The sequence below is a fragment of the Sturnira hondurensis genome, unplaced genomic scaffold, assembly GCF_014824575.4.
Source record: "Sturnira hondurensis isolate 20B ecotype Veracruz unplaced genomic scaffold, ASM1482457v3 Scaffold0021666, whole genome shotgun sequence".
Taxonomy (NCBI): domain Eukaryota; kingdom Metazoa; phylum Chordata; class Mammalia; order Chiroptera; family Phyllostomidae; genus Sturnira; species Sturnira hondurensis.
In genome coordinates, this window is record NW_028094297.1 from 462569 (window position 1) to 484586 (window position 22018).

The 22018-nt window shown below is 35.9% G+C and overlaps 1 long non-coding RNA gene and 1 pseudogene across 1 annotated transcript; one reads left to right on the plus strand and one right to left on the minus strand.

Annotated features, from left to right (window-relative positions):
* The window catches only part of LOC118978259 (UDP-glucuronosyltransferase 2B31-like), a 421339-nt pseudogene that overhangs the window by 346461 nt on the left and 52860 nt on the right, over positions 1-22018 (plus strand).
* LOC118978270 (uncharacterized) lies at positions 17442-20367 on the minus strand. Its single transcript, XR_005064680.1, has 2 exons — positions 20000-20367; positions 17442-18024 (listed from the first exon to the last, which is right to left on the minus strand). It is a non-coding gene; the product is annotated as an uncharacterized LOC118978270 (long non-coding RNA).

Here is a 22018-nt window from a genome sequence, read left to right on the forward strand (position 1 = left end):
GTCCTACTGCTCCGCCATCTTCTCCTCTCTCCTGAACTCACTTTAAAATCATCTTGTAACATGAATGCATGCATCCTAAACTAATAAGGGAAAAATTGTGAAATCTCATGCTGTAGTTTGAAGTCATGCTTTCATTCATGCAAAGAAAAAAGGTGTGTTAATTAGGTCAGTTATTTGTGTTAAATACATGAAAAATAAGAAAGCACTAATAATGGAATTTTTCCATACAATAATTAGGCTTCTGTTAATCTTGTTTGCTTATTTGTTCTCACAAAAGTGTACACACCGATAAACCTGTGTGTACATATGCATTGGTATAATGAAAAGATTCTGCAAGGAAACCACACTGTAACTAGGAACTTTCATCAAAGCAGGACATACATCACACGGATACCCATTGCATGGCTTGCTTCTAAATGTTGGTCCTTTCAGTGTGTTTACCAGATGTGTTTGAAAATAAAAATGTTGTAAAAAGGATTCCATTTTTTTAACAGTATGAACAACCTTTACGGGTTGCAACAGGAAGTAGAAAAGAGGAAGCGATACGGCAGCTTCCCTTTCCTGTGTAGATTGTAGCAACCCTCCAAAAGCTAAGTTCTGTTTCTTTTGTAAGGAAAGCATTGCACACGTATGGTACTACACTGATGTTAATTTGGTGAGATTTCTTTATTTGGGTTGAATTGGCAGGGGTTTTTTCCATGAAGAAAAATAATGTTCCAACAAAGAACAAATCTCTGAAACAAATTAGTCTTTAAAGTTTATACTTACTGACCTTTTCTCTTTTAACAATAAAATGACAAGCAACTTTTTACAATGCAAACCTAATTTTTTCCATGGAAAAATTTTTGGAAAAGAAATTAGTGGTTTGCAAGAAAACTGGTTATGGATCTACCAGAAGTTTAAGATTAAATTGACAGTGTCATATAAAATTTTTAAAAATGTTATCATCAACAATATTCCCTCACTAAAAAACACTCTTATGATATATTAAAAAAATAAAAAAACATAAAAATATAATATGTCTTATAAAAAAATAAAAACTGACTTATGGATGAACTTTTAGTAGCATTACCAAGGTAGTAGCACTACCTTGTGTCTAGGTCTTGATCTGGTAACTATGTACTGCATCTGGCAAAATATCTGTTTTAAACCTTATGATCCACAAACCTGGGAAAACAATATTTTAATTTTTATACATATATTTATAAGAGACTATATTCTCAAAATATTGTAATGCCAAAATTTGGAAGTTAAATTGGTTGTAAATTTAATCTTGTATATGATGCTCCAATTCAAATCAGCCAGATTGCTGAAATAAACTCAATGCAACAAGTCATACTCCAATTCAATGGCATTTTTTCCAACTGATTGAAACAGATTGAAGATACTTTTGATTTTATCATTTTAAAGAAATTTATCTTAGTTTTAAAATGTATACTATATGCAGAATAAAATTTTACAGATTTTAGGCAAAATATAATTTTTAAAGAAATTTTATTACGGCTTATGATATAGTCAAGAATAGTGTAGTAACTGTATGGTGCTAGTTGGAAACCAGAATTATTGTAGGGAACACTTGTAAAGTATATGATTGTCTAACTACTACATTGTACACCTGAAACTAATGCAAAATAATACCAAGTATAAACTGTAATTGAAAAAAGGAAATAAACCAGGTGGTGAAAGAGAAATACCATACAATCTCACCTTTAAGTGGAACCTAATCAACAAAACAAATAAGCAAGCAAAATATAGCCAGAGACATTGAAATTAAGAACAAATGAACAGTAACCAGAAGGGAGGTGAGAGGGAATAATGGGGTGAAAAGGGTGAAGGTTTTCAGAAAAAAACTATAAAGGACACATGGACAAAACCAAGAAGGGTGGAGTCCAGGGAGGGAGGTGAAGGTGGGTGGGGTGAAGGGAGAGAGGTGGGGGTAAAGGCAGACAACTGTGCTTGAAAAACAACAAAATATAAAAAAAAGAAAAATGTTTAAAATTTTCTTATGAGAATAGGTAATTTAGGACCTCCACTTAACCTGTTTCTTTTTCTCTTCCCTCTACCTTGGGTCTCATTTACTTTCATCTCTTACTAGAGGATCTTCAATATGAGCTTTGAGAAGGGTTAATGTGAGCCCAAAATTTCAAAAGCAAACACCTATGAACAGGGTGACTTATAATTTATCATCTAAACCAGATATGTACAGCCCTTCTCACCTCTTGGCACACAAAAACTAATTACTAAAATGCTTCAGCACAGGAAAAAAATATGCTTTTTTGCCAAACAGACAAAATTTTTGTCTTGTCTGACTGACAATTTTGATTCATTCACATCAGATGGCTATTGTTGTGTTGGCTGTTGGGATATTTTTATTTGATAATTTAAGGAATCAGAGGTCAGTGCCTCTAACTACATAATCTGGGATTGCATATTTTAGAAATTCTTATGGCACACCACTGTTCCATAATATACTGGTTGAAAAATCATTGATCTAAACCCAGAGACTTTGGAAATACCAAACTGCTATAAATAATGATGTGAGGATAAAAGATTAAACTAATATTTCAGACAAACTGAAAAAAGTGAGTCAATCCATTCATAGACTGTCATGAAGCAACTGGATATATAAAAAATAACAACACCTCAAGCTAGATCAACTAATATATGGTCACTGTATTAGGAGAATAATGTGATAATGGTGCCTGAGATGCTGAGGTCCAGCACACCCTTGACTTGCAGACAATGAGGACAAGAGGGAAACTTTTTTAGAAGTCTAAATTCTTTTTTGTATGAATGTCCATGTGTGAGATATTTAACTAACTACCAACTACACTCCTCAAACAACATCAACACCCGTCTGGCACCTGCCAAGGGATGCACTTTGCAAACTCTTGCATACATTCTTAATTATAGATGTGCATGGGTTACCCAGCAACCACATTAACAATGGACTCAGCAAATGCCAATCAGTATATAATGATTGGAAACAACCTAATAAAGAGATACTTACATTTTAGAATGTTTCAGAGTCATTTGGAAAGCTTGATAAACTCATTACTGTGCCTAATCCTTGGTGTTTCTGATTCAGTTGGTCTAGATTAGAGCCTCAGAATTTGCTATTCAAACAAGCTCCCAAATAATGCTGATGCTACCGGTTTGAGGATCGTACTTTAAGAACCAGGAATAAAAATTCACCCTTGCTTTAAAGAAGACACTAATCTTATATGGCTAACCGATTTATTAATTTATCTATCCATTCAGTCACCAATCTATGATGTTCATTTTTCATACACTACACTAGGAAAAAGAAAGGCATTGTGTTTCCTTTGCTGATTTATAAACAATTATTTATTGAGGGCTTTCTCAATCTGTTAATAGCTCAAATTTTGCACATATGATTCATAAATTCTAAATAATTTGGTAATATCTTATAAATGTTAGGTAAAGAATCAAGATTAGACAATGACTTGTGACTTCCAAGTCATGTAGCCTTAACAAATAACATAGTAGAGAGGAAAGAGTGACTAAAAAAGGCATCTAAATTTTAGCCACACACGCCTGTAGGGAACACAGTGCACATTAGTTTTCACTGCGTTTGTAAAAAATGTAGCCTCAAGGTGTGAAATTGGTACTACTGAGTAAATGCTCTAAATTTTTCAAAGAGCGTGTTCAAAATAGAAAGTGAGAGAAACTTTGTAACTGGAAAGAGTTATTTTTATTTGACACAAGGCAAGAGTTATCATAGTTTATTTTTTTCAGGCAATGTTCTTCCTAGTTCCCTTTTACATTTGTAGGACAAACTTTTTATTTTTCTAATCTAGGAGTATACATTTAATATTTTAACACTGATGTTCTCCAGATCTCTTTGGTCTTATGGCAGGAGATTCTGCATGTATACAATTTTTTTCTGTTATCATTCTTATGAGTCCAAAGAAGAAACCAATCTTTCTTGCAACTATTTACTTCCATTCAAACTCCCAAGCATGAGGCCATCTTTTTCCACCTGTGATAGAAATACAGGTAAGAGTCACCTCCTTGATATTTTTGTGTCATCATACTTCATTGACCTGAGCAGGCTGAGATTAGAATGGAAAGGAGTCTAAGTTTTTCTCCGAAGGAGAATTACATTGACAGCTGTGGCAGAAAAGGGGCCAAATATTAACTTGACAAGCCCAAGGGAGGCCTGCTTGGTCACCTTACAAACTCACAGAGCTAAAGTAACCACAAAGGATGGTCTGAAATTAAAATTTGTTCACTAAAAGCAATTTGTGATGGGTTGTCATGTCCTAGACTGGTGTCTTCCCCTAACAAAGATTTATCTTTATCCTTGACTAAACCTGTCTGTTGTGTTTTTCCAATTAAAACAAAATACCTCTGGAGTGTCAAGATAATTTCCTTTTTCTGACACCTAGAGCACAATCTCACACCAGAGCAGAGACCACAGGAGCCTCTCATTGGTATCTTGTTCTCCCTCATACCATCTGTATGTGCTCTAAATGTTCATTGTTCAGTATGGTATACTCATCAATGTCTATCCATTTCAGTTTTTATCCAGTCCCAGAGATTTTCCCACTTTGTTTTCTCCCGCCTCCCTAATCTATCACCAATGGATTTTATTTGACCCCATTATGTCCCTTCCTTTAACTGTAGTGTATATAATAAGGTGAGAAACTGCCATTCTCCAGAACCCATCTCAATCTGTTAAGGTTTTGCTTCCTAGAAACTATCATCAATTTGGCTCAAATAAACTCTTAAAAATTCTCTACAGGTTTCAATAGTTCTTATGTTGACACATTAGTTACCAAAAAGCTTTTTCCTCAGTTTCTTTCTCAGAATTGAAAAACTCCCTCATCTGAATATTGACATCCCTGAGAGACAGGGTTTAAACTGAGGGACCACCAAAGCCCCCATTGTCCTTTGCTGGGTGACAGGGACAGCAGACTATAGGGCTTAAGTACCTTTCCTAACAAAGGCAAGATAATAGCTGTGCTACTTCCTTGGGGCAAGGTGGGCATGGCTTTCAGGATATTTCTTGACTTCTGATGTAGCCAGGGAGGTGGTCTTCCTGGGTCATTCAGTCACTCTTGTCCTGACTGGGGATGGCAGCTAAATCGATGTAAACTATACAGAATACTGGAAAATGTAATTCATTGTGGGAAAACCTGGAGATGACATCATGGCAGAAGCTCCAGGCCAGGATTTAAGACTAAGCCTGGGCACCCCTGAGAGTGAAGGGAAGAGCCAGGTTGCTGGTACTGAGGCAGAGCAGCCATGTGAGGAGGAGTAAGGAGGAAGAGGCATGGTGTAGCTCATAGAGGAGCCAGGCTGTGGGTATAAGGAGTAGCTGTGCAGTTTGTAGGGATTGTTTGGTCATGTGGCCTGGTATAGTAAGGGGAACAATGGCATGTTGCTGCTCTGCTTGTGCCTTCTTTAGTTGACTTAGAAGTTATCAAGGGTGCTGCCTTGCAAGACACGGACCTTCTGTTTTGCAAACCTGGACTTTATCTGACTCTTGGGACTTACGACTTTCCTGGACTTCACCATGATCCAGTGTAATATGGTACATGTTTTCCTGAACTATATTATGGAGGCTGATGACAAGGTACCCCGAATACTGAAGAAGAAAGCTGCTTCACAAGAGTGGAGACGTTGGGACATTTCAGAGGGCCTGCAGAACTGTTTGTGCAGCTGGCTTAAGATAAGAATATGGGGAACTACTGCATTTGCTCTTTGTTAATAGCCTTGTGGGAAACAAGGGAAGTGCTGGGTCTTGTAGAAAAGGAGGGCTCTGAGCTTAAATGCTCTGAGTCCCCCAAGATTGGAATATTGTAAATAAAAACCCATCCCATCCAGGAGTGATCATTGGGACATTCACCAAGGTGCCATGTGCATGGGCCCCTGTCTGCTTGGTTCCACCTGTATACATCATCCATCTTTACTGAGGAAGAAGCATGATAACAATGAAGGGCCATTATTGGCTAACGAAATATCCACAAGGAATACAAATTGTGGACTGGGAAATAAAGGAAAATATCCAAAAATAGCCTGACAGAATCTGGATATTCTTTACTTTAATAAAGGAATCCACTGTTCTATACTTGTTCCAAGTCCCTCAGGAGTAAAACTTGAGGCTTAGTCCTTATTATGAAGTGGATGACTTTTAAGGTCCAGGTTGTGGCACTGGGTTGCATGGTGCAATACTAACTGTACCTTCTGGAATTATACAGAGAACAACACGTACAATTGTATTTATTGGTGCTATACATTACCAGTTATCCTGCCCTTAGAATCCACTTGATAAATAATTTGATGAATGATAGGCTTTAAATTTATGCTAGCAATTATACACTTTTAAAACATATTAGTGAAAGTTTAGTCCTAGATGTAAAGAAAAAGACAAATCATAATTAGTTGATCTGTGCTTGGTGAATATTAAAATACAATTGATCTCATATTTTTTATCTCTAATTATTCATTTGGCCCAAAGTCCAAGTAATCAGCCTTCAATAAAAACATAGCGCAGTGATAAGGCCTTGAGTTTCTGTACCTAGATGATAAGCTTGAGTTTAAAGCCAGATTCTTCCCCTTGTTCCTTTTTGAGTCAACGCTAATAAAACCAAAATGAGCACAAAAGTAAGTTCTCCCATACCGCTGCCAGCAACCAAAGGTAATCTCTTCTTCCTCAGGTAAGGGAGGTTTGTTTGATCAGACAAGACAGGGTCTTGGGGCTATGGGTATGGGTACATATCCTTTTTTTCTTTCACAGCGATAGAAGTGAATTTACATAGCAATAGACAGTGACTGTCTCAGCACCAGAACTGTAATCTGGAGTGCTGCAGGAATGCTTATGTTCTTAGCTGCCAAAGAGAAAGGCCCTATTTGACAGCTGTGGGTTTTGTACTCACAGTTATCCCCTGTGCTTTCAAAGTTCACTTTAGACCATTTGTCTTTTAGAAAAGACCCACATTACTGCCTGTTCTCAGTAACTGAAAGATATCTGAAAAGGATTTTTGACTTGGAAAAAAAAAGTGAAAATCAAAAATAGTGTTAAGCCTTCTTTTGAGCCTTTAGAGAGGCAGCAAGCTCCCTGAGCAGCAAGAGTGGCCCTGCAAGGTCCTTCCCTGGGAACTACACTCAGCATCAAGCCGTCAGACCTTTCCGTTGTGTCTGTGAGCACATGTGGTGTGTGTGGATTTATTCTGTGCACTTGTCGGCAAATTGCTTCTCCACTTTATGCCATTTCAGCTTACAAAATTTTCCTAGAAGACTCTACATTTGGATAATGAGGGAAATCTTTATTCCTGACGGTATCTTTCCCCTAGAGTAGAAAACAGCCGGCTGCAACCAGATGTCCAGACTCGGTTTATATACTCTGCATACAAAAGCAACAAACATGTGTGCCCACACTACTCTTTCTAGGAATAAATAGAAGACAAGAGTTGATTTTCTGGAAGAAAAACAACACACTCACTCTGACTCATAAAAATACAGAACGGGTAACCCCACTCTTGTTTGCCACAGAGTTAAAGGGCTTGACTTGAAGACCTTCCCTTCTCTTTTCCGAGGTGAGGGGAAAGCCCTTAGAAACGCAAGTTGCTTCTTCCTTAAGTAGCACGGGGAAAGTGAGCAGCTGCATTACTGCCTCATAATTCTACTGTAAGTTTCTATTTCCTGAAAAAAAAACTACCTCAGGAAAACAAATGGTGATATATTCTATTAACATGTAATTTGCACTTTAATAACCCAAATTTTACCTCATCATTCCTCCCCCCATGACCTCTGAAGCTTTGAAGATAACCCATCCCCATACTGAACTTCACCCACTCAGCCTGATGAAGTGTATAGTTGGGCAAGAGTCCTTGTTGAATGCATTGCTTGGTGTAAGTTGTTAAAATCAAATATTTAATGGTTTGTAGTTTAGATTGAGTAGTATCTCTTTGTGAATATATAAAGAACAGAGACAAAATACTTTATGGACTAAAATATAAATCTTTAGAAACTGTGATTTCATAGCTGAATTAGTCCTTAGAAGAATGTTTTGCTTTTAAATGTGTACCTTCCAAATTTTTATGCAAATTACTTTTTGCAGATAATTGTTACATTAAATGCTTTAAAACAAGTGGTCTTTTCCCCCCCAGCTAGTGTAGCTCAGTGGATTGAGCATGGACCTAGGAACCAAAGAATCGCAATTTGATTCCCAGTCAGGACATGTGCTTGGGTTGCAGGCCAGTTCCCAGGAGGGGGCACAGGAGAGGCAACCATATATTGATATTTCCCTCTCTCTTTTCCTTCCCTTCCCCTCTTAAGATAAATAAATAAAATCTTTTAAAAAACAAAAAGAAGTGCTCTTTTGAATGCTTCTGAGAATTTTGACTCTCAGAGCTGGATGAGGTGAACAAGTATTAAAGAGTAACTAGTCTTAACAGTTGCTTTATGACTGTGTAATACAGATGATTGTTTTGATTTTATTTGCATGAAATAAAATGGATCTTTTTCTTTTAAAGGGAATGATATTATTTTTATTTTGGTATTAGTAAAATTAAGGTTATATAATACATTACAGCTGCTAAACTTTCCAGAGTTTATGTTAACTTGAGAACTGTGAGACTCTGATGTTTTACATATTTTTAAAGAAATAATGAGCTGAATTTAATTTTGCATCACCTGCCTACACAGTGTTTTACTTGACATGGTTGGTTAAATATATACCCTCTAAAAATCTCAATGTACTCAAAAATAGTAAGGAATAATTACCAGGAAGTAAATGTGAAATGCTGATTCAGACTTCTATAAATATAGGTGACCCACACATTTGCTATTCTGAGTATCATTTTTAACTTTTCCCAAAGAACTGTAACTTTCTGAGACAGGCTTACTTCCCCATACAAGATAAATATATAGGAAGAACCTAATGATATATTACAACACACCCTTGCCCTATGTCAGAGTTGTGTCTTCTGCCCAGGATGTAGTTAACTGCTTTATTTGTTAGGACTTCATTTTTAAATCCCCATCACTTTCTAGCCTACACCATTTCCAGACAATTATGTTAGAAATTTATGACTGCAGATTTAGAACTGAAGACCCTTTCTAACTTGGAGGCTGTCACTTTGCTATCAGCAATAGCCTGGGAAATAGTCTCTCATTTCTTCAATGTCAGTTTTCTACCTTACAAAGCACTGACTTTGGTCAGGGTGAGACAGGATTTTATAGCAAAGCAGAATTGCCTAGAGTCAAATCCCAGTTCTGCTGGACATTGGGGAACTTACATGCTCCTTCTGTATTTCACTTTTATACTAGAAAAATGGGGATAATACTCTGTCAAATTCATAAAATCAGCAGGCACATTTTTTAAATGTGGGTGAAGCTCTCAGTGCAATTGTCCACTGGTAGCCAGCACTATGCAAGTGTGAACTTTTGTCAGTATTATTTCTGTATGCACTTTCTAATTCTGTAGCAGAAAAGGCTAGAACAATGAGCAGTGACTAGGCATAAATGTGCTGTTTACTTGACTTAAGGAGCCAGAGGCAGTTGTGTTTACAAAGAGTTTTGTAAGCACAGCAATCCGAACTTAATCCCCCAGGAATTGCTATTAACAGCTGGCTTCCTTCTCAAATATGCTGTCTCTACATTTCTTTAGAGGGCAGCCCTAGGGATTATATTTAACTTTTCTATACCTCAGAAACCTCCCTCAGGATGCCCACCAGTGCCATTGTATACCTACCCATAGGTGCACGTAAAATTTGAACACAGGTGTACATGCCTCCCCTCCTCCGATTCTCTTCTTATAACTCCTCAGCCTCCAGAACTGACCCACCATAAGCATCCATAGTCCCCATTGTTCACTATGCTGTATACATTGCTTTTGTCAAATTTGCTCTCAGGAATTTTGAAGTCATTTTAGTGCCTTGGACATAGAAGCTCTTGGTATAGACACAGATGAAGAACTGTTAACTTCTGTTTGATTGAGAATTTATTTACTTTCAGAGATAAGTATACCATAGACTGCTGAGTTAAGTGATGGTTTTGATGTGACAGGCCTCATATTACAGGGGTGTAAGTAGGACACACACATCGTGGAAAATTGCTTGACTGTCAGAACCGTATAGGCACAGATGTTATTCTTTTCTGAAACTGTCTTAACTGAGGAGTGTTGGTGGTCTGAGAATGAAGCAGGATATAGGGCTTCCTAATTATTTAATTAGAGCTTGCCTAATGTAAAACTGTTTCCTTTTCCTTTTCCCAGTTTTGTTCCAGCTGAATACTAATAGAGCCTGGTTTCATGAGCACATTTTGGGGAGTGTTACTTCCAATAAAAACCACCACAATTCATCAAAACTTAGTCCACAAGGTTGTAGCCAGTGCCAATTCATATTTCATTTCTAAACTTTTGTGTGGTCCCTGCTTTTTAATTGTTGGTAAAATGTGCACGAAATCTTTTAGTTTATGCCATTATGTAGTCATTTTTAAAGCAGTTTCTAGAAATTAGAGAGAAAAAGTAAAAACACAAAACAGGAATTTTAAACGTGACAAACAAAATGTTAAAAAACATTTCCATAGTAAAACAATTTATTACAGCACATATTGCGTGGCTACTGACATTAAAGAAACCCGAGAGTGAAAGCTGCTTCTCCTTGATAAGACTCTGAATGAATAATATTAATAATACTGCATACGAATTTGTAATCATAAGCCTGCATTTGTGTGGGTCTGTGATTAAATGTGTACTCTCTACGTAGGTTTGAAGACTGGAACCCAGATATTAAAGCTGCAGTGAAATTATTCCATGTTGGCATGGATGCTGATATCTGAGACATAGAAATACAAATATTTTCTAAAGAGAAATAATGAGTCTCTCAAAATTCCAACAGGTATACTTGATACAATTATTACCTCACCACGAAACTACATGATACACAAAGAAAAAGTCCGCTATAAAACAGAGATTGTAGAAACAAGGATAAAGGATATAAATCTTCCAATATGTCTGGTGCTGGATGCATCATGGCACTGACATTAATTATGTATAAAGTATTTTAAGAAACATAATATTCAAATTTAAACTATCAAATTGACTATATAGCTATAAGAAAGGAGTAACAAAAAATTTTAAAATTATATTGTTGATATAAAAACTTCAATAAATAGGCAAGCAGCAAAATAGTGAAACTGAGCAGCACTAAAAAAATGAACAGTTCTGAAAAAGGATGACAGCAAGAGAAAATATGAAAGAAGAGGGACAGAGTAAAAGATGTACAATGTAAGATAGAACGAGAAATTCTAATAAAACAAAAAATTACTTTAAAAACTATATATGAGGATTTCCCATAAATGATGAAATTATGTGACTTTCCACACTCAAAATATGAAGAATATTGCAAATGGAAAATGTACTTTGAAAACAAACCCCACATGTAGTCACAGAACTGTGAAGCTGCAAACAACAGAAAGAAAGACAAGTGTCTTAAAGGCAAGAAAGAGATAACACGCAAAGAAATAACAATTGGGGTATCAATAGATTTCACAAACAACAGTGAAAGTGACATAATTTAAATTTTACAGATTTTTCTCACAGCACTTTTGTATGTTATTGTCTTGCCTTTGATCTCTGACACATACTGTCCAGAGAATGAAAAGACAAGCCACAGACTGTGACAAAATACTTGGAAAACAACATAGGACTATTCTCCAAAATACACAAAGAATGTAAAAAACTAAACAAAAAACAAACAAACATCCCAGTTCAAAATTAGGCCAGCCAAAACCTTAACAGAAACCTCACCAAAGCAGATGTATGAAAAGATGTTCCATGTTTCAAGGAAATGCATATCAAAGCATCAATGAGACGGCACTATATACTCATTGAATCACCGGAGTCAGAAACACTGACATGAAGTGATCGCATGGTGTGGAGAAACAGGAATTCTCTTTCATTGCTGATGGGAATGCAAAATGTTGCAGCAGCTTCTTAAGAGAGTTTGGCAGTTAATTACAAAAGTAAACATACTTTTATTAATAACCCAGCAATTGCACTTCTTGGTATTTTTCCAAGGAGTTGAAAAATTATGTTCACACATAAACACGCATGGGGTGTTTATGAACTTTATGAACTTTATTCATAATTTCCAAAAGACAGAAACAATGAAGATATTCTTTAGTAGGTGAATGGATTTTAAGAAACTCCAGACAATGGAGTATTATTCAGCTCAAAAAGGAAATGATGTATTAAGCTATGAAGAGACAAGAAGAAAACACAAGTTCTGTTTTACTAAGAAATAAGAAAATCTGGGGAGGTTATATACTATACGATTCCAACTACTGGGTCTGGCACAAATAATGCCCCCTTTTAATGACAAAACCTTTTATTACAAAATCATAAGCATGTAGCTCTGTCACATAACAATACCATACTCAAGGACACCATTTGACATTTTAGGTGAAATCTTCAAATTGCTGTTCATCTTGTGTGAGATATTCACATATGCTACCAAGTACACACAAACAGGCATTACTTCTGCCGGACTCTGTATATAACGTTATGAAAAAGACAAAACTGTGGAGAAATTAAAAGGATCAGTGGTTGCTGGAAGTTAGGGGAAAAAAAGGTGAACAGGCAAAACACAGAAGTGTTAGCACACTGAAACCACACTATATAATACTGTAGCCTTTGATTAATTATGCATAAGTATAAATGTATAAAATTATATAGATTACATAAGAATATATCAAATATAAAATATATATTAATACATATACATTACAGCCATACATGTTTTTTCTGAAAAATTCTAACCATTGTTAAAGTAATGAGAATGGTTTGCATGACATTGATGTAATATGAAAAATAAATACATTTATTGAAGAAGATACAAGATACAAAGCACATTGGAAAATGACACCTCAGTCCCCTTCAACGTAGGCACCTTGGGACCTCACACAGTTCTCCTAGTCACCATCAGCAGCTCCATCACATTTTCCTGAAAGTCATGGACAATCTGATATCTTTTCCCTTTGGAAGGGGTTAGTTTTTGGAAAAGCCAGAAACTGCAGGGCACCAAATCTGGGCTGTAAGTGTGCTGAGTCACCTGGGTGATTTGATGCTTCACAGAAAAACTACATGAGAGGTATGATGCATGAGCAGGTGCATTGTTGTGATGAAGCTGCCAATCACCAGTTACCCTTGGCTGTGCCCTTCTGAATCATCCGTGGAAGAGTGTTTAAGCTTAATGTGAAATTTGATGCAGATTCATTGCCCTACTTGCTCAGTTATTTTGAACGAGACAGCCACACAGTACATGTCCTCACTCAACCACATTTATTGCCTCCACTGGCTAGTACAGTGAAGTCATCATTGACCACAAATGCTCATTCCAGTCCATGGTCCTTGGCTTCCAGGTGACATCGATGCTGTGCAAACCATTCTCGCTATATTAACAATGGCTAGACTTTTCCTAGATGGACCATATTGTTAAAGAATTCATAAAACATTTTTTACAGTTTATAAAATTGTTCAATCAACAATTTTAAATGATGTTTTAGTAGGCTATTGGTTTTCTAATAAGAAAAGTATCTACACATTATTCATTATAAGGCTGTTATTTTGAGCAACCACCTACAGCCTTAATCTTATTTCCTTATATCTCCATTTTGGTTTTCAAAGTGTCACGGGACTATATTTAGAACTGGCTTCTGCCTCTAGAATTTGCCTTTGATGGTGGTGGGCAGCCAAACCCTACTTTGTTTGTTTGGTAACAAAACTATACATTTTCTAATAGAGATTGAGAAAATGCCAAACTCACTTATTCAACTATGAATTTCAATAAATTAAATTTTTTATTGTCAGATTAGAGCCTTTGAGGGTTATCATAAATGTAGAATTCATTGGAAGTAGTACAGGACCTGGTTGTCAAAATGACATGCATTTGTGATATTTATGAATACTTTGCACATCATTTGTGCATCAAATATTTACATCATAGAGACATTTTAGATAGGTCCATTTGAACTCTTCCATGTCAACTCAGTGCATATATAGGCAATATTCAAAATTTTAAAGGCCCAAGTGTAATTTTTATACTGATTGAATCAAGTAGTAAAAGAGCAGTGCCAGTGTTTTCTGAATCAAAATACTGGTGACGTGATCTAAAAACTAGCTGCATATATATGAGAAAAAGAATAAAGCATATTAACTCACTCATTATTTGGTTGTGAAATTTCCTTTTTGCCAAACAACATAAGATATCTTTCTCATTTAAAAATAGCTTGTTTATTTCTATTTTGGAGAAAAAAGGTTCTATTATCATACTTCATTTGAGTACATATACACAGTTCAACAAATCAAAGACAATGAAAATATACAATAGAAGTTATTTTACTAAGGTAGAGAATTAGTCTAAATTATTGCTGACATTTTGTACTTAAAAGATGGAAATATAAAATTTTGGAATTTGATGCAAAAACATCACTTTTGAAATAAGTAGAATATTTCATTTCACTCTGGAGAATGCCTTGACAACCTGAGAAGTATTTCTCTAATGTATGGTGAAGGTGCATGTAACTGAGATGAACAAATAAACAATGAACTTTGTCTCAGAATAAAAGGAAATGATTTACTCCTTCTGCTTTAAAGACTAAGTCTCAATTCTACAGTGTGGATATATTTCTCTTCCTTTTGGAGCAGTTGGAGAATAAATTTATATTTTTTCCTGGGAACATCAATCTCTTTAATCAGCTTGCATTACACTGCTTTTGTGTTAAGAGATTAACAGATAAATCATTTAATTACTACTTTACATATAATTGAATAATGCAAGGCCATTATTAAAAGACCACCAGGGTGCTCATGGGTATTATTTCCTTTATTTGCTATTCTATGAACTATTGAGAAAATATTTGATTCAACCAAAGCACTTTTAATATTTTTCATTTTAATATTTTAACATTTTATTTTAAAATATTTTTAATATTTACCCATTTCACAAGACTATTAATCTTCAAGATGAGGGCATATTCATCTCTAAAGGCTCAAAGTTGAGTGAGCCCTGTGAACAGACAGCCAAGTGCCCAGTAACTAAAGATTTCTTCCTCTTTGAAGATTCCCTTTATCACACCCCATAATCAAGCCTTAGAACCCTCTTAAACTGCACCATAAGTGATCATAATTGGTTTGCTTTACCTAAACTATATCTCAGACTGTAGTTACACGACTTTCTCAAAAGTGTTTTTTTAGTCATTATACTTAAATTTCAGAATACTTACAGATTCACATGAGGTTACAAGAAATAATACAAAGATCCTATGTGCCTTTTTACCAAGTTTTTCCCAATGGTAACATCTCCCAAAACTGTAGTATAATATCAACACCAGGATAATAATAATTAGGATACAGAATATTTCTATCACCACAGGTTATCCTTTTATTGCTTCAGCTACTTCACTGCAGTCCCTTCTTTAAACTCTACCAACCAGTAATCAGTTCATTTCATAAATTTAAAGAGTTTGACATCATTAACTTTAAAAGTGAAAAGTCAAAATGAGGAGAAATAAACATTAATATTAAATCAATGGATCTCAGTCTTGTAAGCAATGATTTGGGTAGAAATGCAAATAGTGTTCCACTTGCAGGGTGAAGTCAAGGCGTTTTATAAGTTTTCTTAAAAACTTATAAGTTTACTGATTCTCAAGAATGTCCATAATTATTAGTCCTTGTGGTCAGGATGCCTGCTTTTTCCTGTTAGTTTTACAGTTGTTTGTAAGATAATGCTGATATAGACCAGTCCAAAGATTATTTTGCCACAGACAAATATTCAAAACCCTTCAAGGAGTAAGATATGCAAACATTTCCTCTGGTGCCTCTGTTTCCATTTTAGAATGGCTCTGTTTATTTCATTTTTTACAATATAAATGAAAAATCCCCTTTGATATATGGGGATTAGATGTTTTTCTCCACATAAATCCCTGGAGATTTTACCAAATTGTTTGATGTTTCTTTCTGTTGCTCAGTACTGAATCTTGAATAAGAGCATTTGGTGCACAACTAAGCACTGTGAATGCTGGAGGGAAAAGGGCTCTTTAGCAAGTACTCTGGAGTAGGCCAGAAGCCAGGTAAAGAGAATAAGTCTGACTGAAGGGTGGATCATTACACATGGAAATTCTAACAGAAGCCATCTGAGTCTAAATAATACTGTAACAAAAAGCTGGTCATTGCTGGCAATATTTTGAGAAAAATCACCAGTTGCAGCAACAGAATTTTAGAGTAGATTCACTATGTGACGTACAAAATAAAAATAATTGGATCATTCCAATCTTCCTTGATTTAGATGATTCAGAATTAGTAGTGTTGACCCATTCTTTTGAAATTTAATACAACTAAAATGAGGTATTCTGACATTACGACCTATGAAATTATCTGCGATTTATAAGATTGGTCTCCGGTAGCATGCATGCATGCCACAGAGCACCACAATCAATAAAACATGATCCATTTGTTTGTATGTGTGTGTGTATATATATTATTCAATTATATATATTCATATAGATTGTACTATATATAATATTACATAATAATATGTAATATAAATGAATATACATGAATAACATGTAATATATGTGAATATGCAATATTCATATATGCAATAACATGTGTTAACATATAATATTCAATTACATTCATATACATAAGAATATATGCATATATAATTGAATTATATCTATGACCCTGTATATATTATTCAATTATACATATGAACACTTATATTATTCATACTTCTTCTCTCACTGTTTCTATTTATATATATAGCAATTATGTATAAGTATATGTGATGACAAATATAAAGAGATCGAACTTTATGCCAATGCCATTTTTAGACTCACACTGGCATCCTTACTGTGTGCCACCCATGGACGTGAACTAAGGAGGTAACAGGGTAGAGGGCAATAAAGAGGAGAAAACAATGGAACTGTAATAGCATAATCAATAAAATATACTAGAAATACTAGTATATTTTATGCTAGTAATAATTTATATAGTAATACTATAATAAATACTAGGAAAATCATCCCCAGACTGCAACTCTTATCCAATTAACCCTTTTTCCAAACCCCTTATCCACAATTTCTTCTCCTTATAAAAAGGTTGCCTTGAAGTGAGATGCTGAGCTGTTTTTGACAGTACATAACCCACTATCAGATCAGTGGCATCTGAATAAAGCCCCCAGAGAGATCCAATCCTTGTCTCTACTTGGTGGCTCTGGTAGTGACAGGCAGCACAAATCTGATTTTCCTGGTTTCACTCACATCAGATGATCATGAGTAATGTACGAGGGCACTGCAAATGTTCTGAGGAAACAGAGAATTTCTAAGAAAACAAAGAAGTCGGCAGTGGCACTATCAATTATTGTTTTAATTGAGATAAAATTGATACATAAAATTATATTAGTTTCAGATGTACAACCAAATAATTTAATGGTGTATATACTGTGAAGTAATCACCACAACAAGTTATCATCCATCACCACATAGTTATCATTCTAACTTATAACAAAGGGAAATTAAAGTCTTTTGGGGAATATTTGGATCCATTCAATCTATCATAAAGACTCAAATATCTTCTTTGCAAGTCCAAAGACCCAGAGCTTGAATTAAAACAATAAAGCAGGTAAATTTATCATTTTAAACTTTATTTCATTTAGTCTTTAAGAACAGTAAAAACTGTGTGGATGGTAGTTAAAATTATAGAGACAGTACTGATTTTTCATATGTAGACTGAAATTCTTTTAATATTCTATTGCAAATCACTAACATTATTAAATAGGAAAATATCACATTTAGAATTTTCTTTCACCAAGTGTTTAGAGAGATATTTTTCGAATTTAAATGCCATCAAAGGAATTGGACAAAGAGCACTTATTTCTTAGATCTCCGATCGAAACTTTAGTGTAAACTCTCTCATTTTCTTTCCATAATCTTCTTCAAACTTCTCGTTTTGGGCTACAGTAAACTTGTTTTTCCAGTCTCCCACAATACCTGAACAGAAAGATAAATGGTAAATTTGATATTACTGTAAAAGTTCCTTTTAACATCAGTTTTAAGTTGATTACACTTAAATTTTTAAGCTTTCAACTTTAGAAAGCCATATTTACTCCATAACTCTATTCCTTAACTCCTACTACCACTTTCAGACTCCTAGACCTTCTTAGTTTTCCAAAAATTCCTATGCATTTTTCTCAGAGCTTATATAAAAAAGAAAATATTTTAAGTAGCTTTAAGAAATATAAGCAGGTGACTACCCAACATATCAAATCTTTAATCTTTGGCTTTAAGTGATTTGTTAACAAAGAATTTTTTAGTCTTCTTAAAAACTTATTATTTTAAGTCAAATGATATTTATTTTAAAAGATCAATGATCAAGTAAGATTGGAAAATTGCTGGGTTAAACGTAACTGATCACAGCTTTATTACAGGGTTGTTCAATCTTCAAAATATTAACCATATTTAAAATCAAAAGAAAGATACAGGACACAGAATTTGCAACAAATATGTGATAAAAACAATGTCGTTTTCACAGAACATTTCTGAGTAATCCAGAAAATACATCTGGAAGCTGAGGATTTCTCACCTTTGGCCTTTTATTTGCATCTGCACTCTCATCATTTGAAGCCAGACCATTATTTTGGGGAGGATGTGGGATTTCCCTCTGCACTGTGGCATGTTTATCAGCATCTTTTGTTTCTACGTATTTGATGTCAGTTGCACACCCCTGTCATGATCATCAAAAATACCTCCAGATATTGCCAAATGTCTCCTAGGAGGCAAAATCTTACGTGCTTGTGATTCAGATGTCCTGAGCAATGCTTATTTATGGCATACTTACTTTTTAAAAGAAATATCTGTACAATGCATGATGGCACATTGTAATTATTAAATTTACCTTTCATAGTTCCTTTTGTAGGCTCTCACCAAAACACCTGTTTCTCCAAAACTGTCTCAGTTTGAATGGTTCATTCTCTCTCTCACGTAAGATTTTACAGCTCTGAAAATTGTCCCATGTTGTGTGATTCTTCCTTACCTCTCTAACTGTGGGCTTGAATTTTTGATATGCTTTGGCCAATGGACTTCGAATAGGTACAATATATACCACATCTGAACAGAACCTTTTAAAAAGCATTACATGTTTCCACTACCTCACTTTCTCTGTACCATAATGATGGTACATCCCACAAACCAGCAGCTCTTTCAGCCTGGGTTCCGAAAGAGAAGGCATAAGAGGTTAATCCCATAAGAGCCAATGAACACTGATCAGACTCAAAAAAAACTGAGCATAATTGTAACACCCAAAGGTGACTAACAACCACTGATATTGAATGAAAATTGATCTTGTGGTTTTAAGTCATTGTGATTGTTGGAAGTGGTTTTATAACATAGCTAACACATAGACAACGGTGTTAACAGAATCGTCTTCCTCTCTCTCTCTCTCCCGCACACACAGATACAATTCAATACAAGTCATATTTATTATTTATTAAAGCATTCTTTTGTGCAAGATGATAGCTATACATTGAGTTCAAAGCCAAGGATGCAATGACTTACCACAATCATAACAACAACCTCAAGGAGTTGACACTTTCCCTCAGTTTAAAATGTCTAACATCATGTAAGACTGCTAACTGCCACCACCACATTTCTAAGGAATGAAGAACAGATGTCTAGATAATTCAGACGAGTGAAGGACATTCTTCTGATATAGAAATTTGTGCCAAGACTCATGCTTCTTGACATAGAGGCTCCGGAGTAAGCGTTTCTCAATAGACTTGTCTTACATGTTATTATTACAGGAACAATAGAGTCTTTGCCATAAAATATTTTCTATTAAGTTTTTGGTTTTCCTGATTTTTTCCCTTAATCTCTTTCCATTTCTTGTAATGATGCTTCTATTAATCCACCTATACTCTCTTTCATGTGACTAGTAAGATATACCAGAGCTAAGATTTGATGTTCTCACCCTTTCTCATGAAGGGACATACAGCATGATCCATTTCAACTGATGGTACAGTGGTATAATTTGCACAAGGATTCTGCTTCATCACATCAAAAGAACTATGATAGAGAATTTTATTCACAGTTTCTTCTGGCAGGTCCTTCTCTAGAAACTTTAACAGCTTCTGAATTTCTCGCTTTGGATCCTAAACAAATATAAAGACAAGGCAAAACAGGTAGATCTAGTCATGAAGTAGGCAAATAAATTCAATTAGGTTCTATATATGTCAATATGGTGGAGGAAATTACTTTATATTTTACCCACACTTTTCACTTTGCTTTCCCATGTACATATTCTATTCTTGATTATAACAGGCAATCATCTGCTAGAAGAAATATGTTTCCAAAGAAGACAAATAACCTATAGAATAACAGATGTTTTCAAAGGAGGTTACTATTATGTAAGTTATAATTTACAAAATCCCTTGGTGTGTTTTTTTATAGCTAACAACAAGAACAGATTACCTACTAAAATTTTAGGAAGAATTCATACAAATCCTTCTTAAACTCTTCAAAAAATAAAAGAGGAAGGAACAATTTAATCGCATTTTGTAAAACTAACATTACCCTGATACAAAGCCAGGCAAAGATAGTACTAAAAAAGGAAATTATAGGCTAACATCCCTGGTAAACATAGATGCAAAATCCTAGCAAAAAAAATTTAACAGCACTTTTAAAGGAACATACAACCATGACCAGCTGGGACTTTTTCCAGGAGTGAAAGGATAGTTTAACAACTACAAAGCAATCAAAGTGCTACACCAAACTGACAAAGTGGTGAATAAAAATTGCATTATCTCAATAGATGCAGCATGTGATGAAATTCAGCATTCCTTTATAATAAAAACTCTCAGTTAAGAAGATAGAGGGGCCATGTCTCAACACAATAAACACCTTATATGACAAGCCCATACCTAGTATAATCAGTGGTAAAAACCCGAAAATAGAAGATGGCGACAGAGTAGCAGGGAGGGAACCCAGCTCTCATGCATCTGGTGGAAAATCTGGGTGGATCTACCAAAGAACAGCATAATCAACCAACAATTCCCCAACATTTATGAAATTAGGAGACGAGAGAGTGTGACCGAGGAACCAGACAGCTACATGTCCGCGAGGACTCCAGAAGGCCAGTGGGGACAAAAGCGGCTGTGCGCCTGCGGCCTCCTAGGCTGTGGGCTGCGCCTGGGCGTGCCCAGGGCAGGTGACCTCCAGTGGAGCTTGAGAACCAACGAGAATTCGAGTGCAATGGGGGCCGGCACCATCAGTGGGAAACAGAAGCCCCGTCTGAATTCAGGGCCTGGGCGCCTGTGACAGAGTGAACGCTGGAGGTCCGGCACCTGGTGGGCCGGCAACACACTCCATGGGAGAGAACTGACTCCCCCCTCCTCATCTAGGCAGGCAGGTTAATGTAATACTGGGCAGAGACCTGTGGGCTTAAGTTAATGTAAAGGGTGGCAACTGCGGACTCTGTGGTCGTCAGCCTGCCAGCCGAGGGATTTAAGAAGGACACTGTCATTGCTGGTCTTTTGGGATTGGGCTGGGCTGAGAGACAGGCTTTGTGGAGAGTCTCTATTGGAAAGTGAACTGAGTGGCTCTAAGACCGAAGCTTACCTCACAGCCCACCCACCCAGCAGCCATCCAGGGGAGGGGTGGGAACACCTGGGTCCTGCCAGGGGACTGAGGAGGACAGTGCCGATACCTCGGGAGACAGGCAGCCTCCCGGGGCTCTGCGCGACCACAGACCAATCCTCAGCCTGCTCGCGAGAGCCTGCATAACTGCCTTCAGAGACACCGCAACCAGAAAATACGGTTTGGATAGTTTGAAACCAACAAAGGAAGGGTGCTTCCTTTTTTTTTTTCCTTCTCTAGTGTGTGTGTTTGTGTGTGTGTTTTTTCCTTTCCCCCTTTTTTTCTCTCAACCTCTTTTGTAATTAATCGTATATCTTGTAAACTGTATTGTTGCTCTATCTTTCAGTACTCTGTA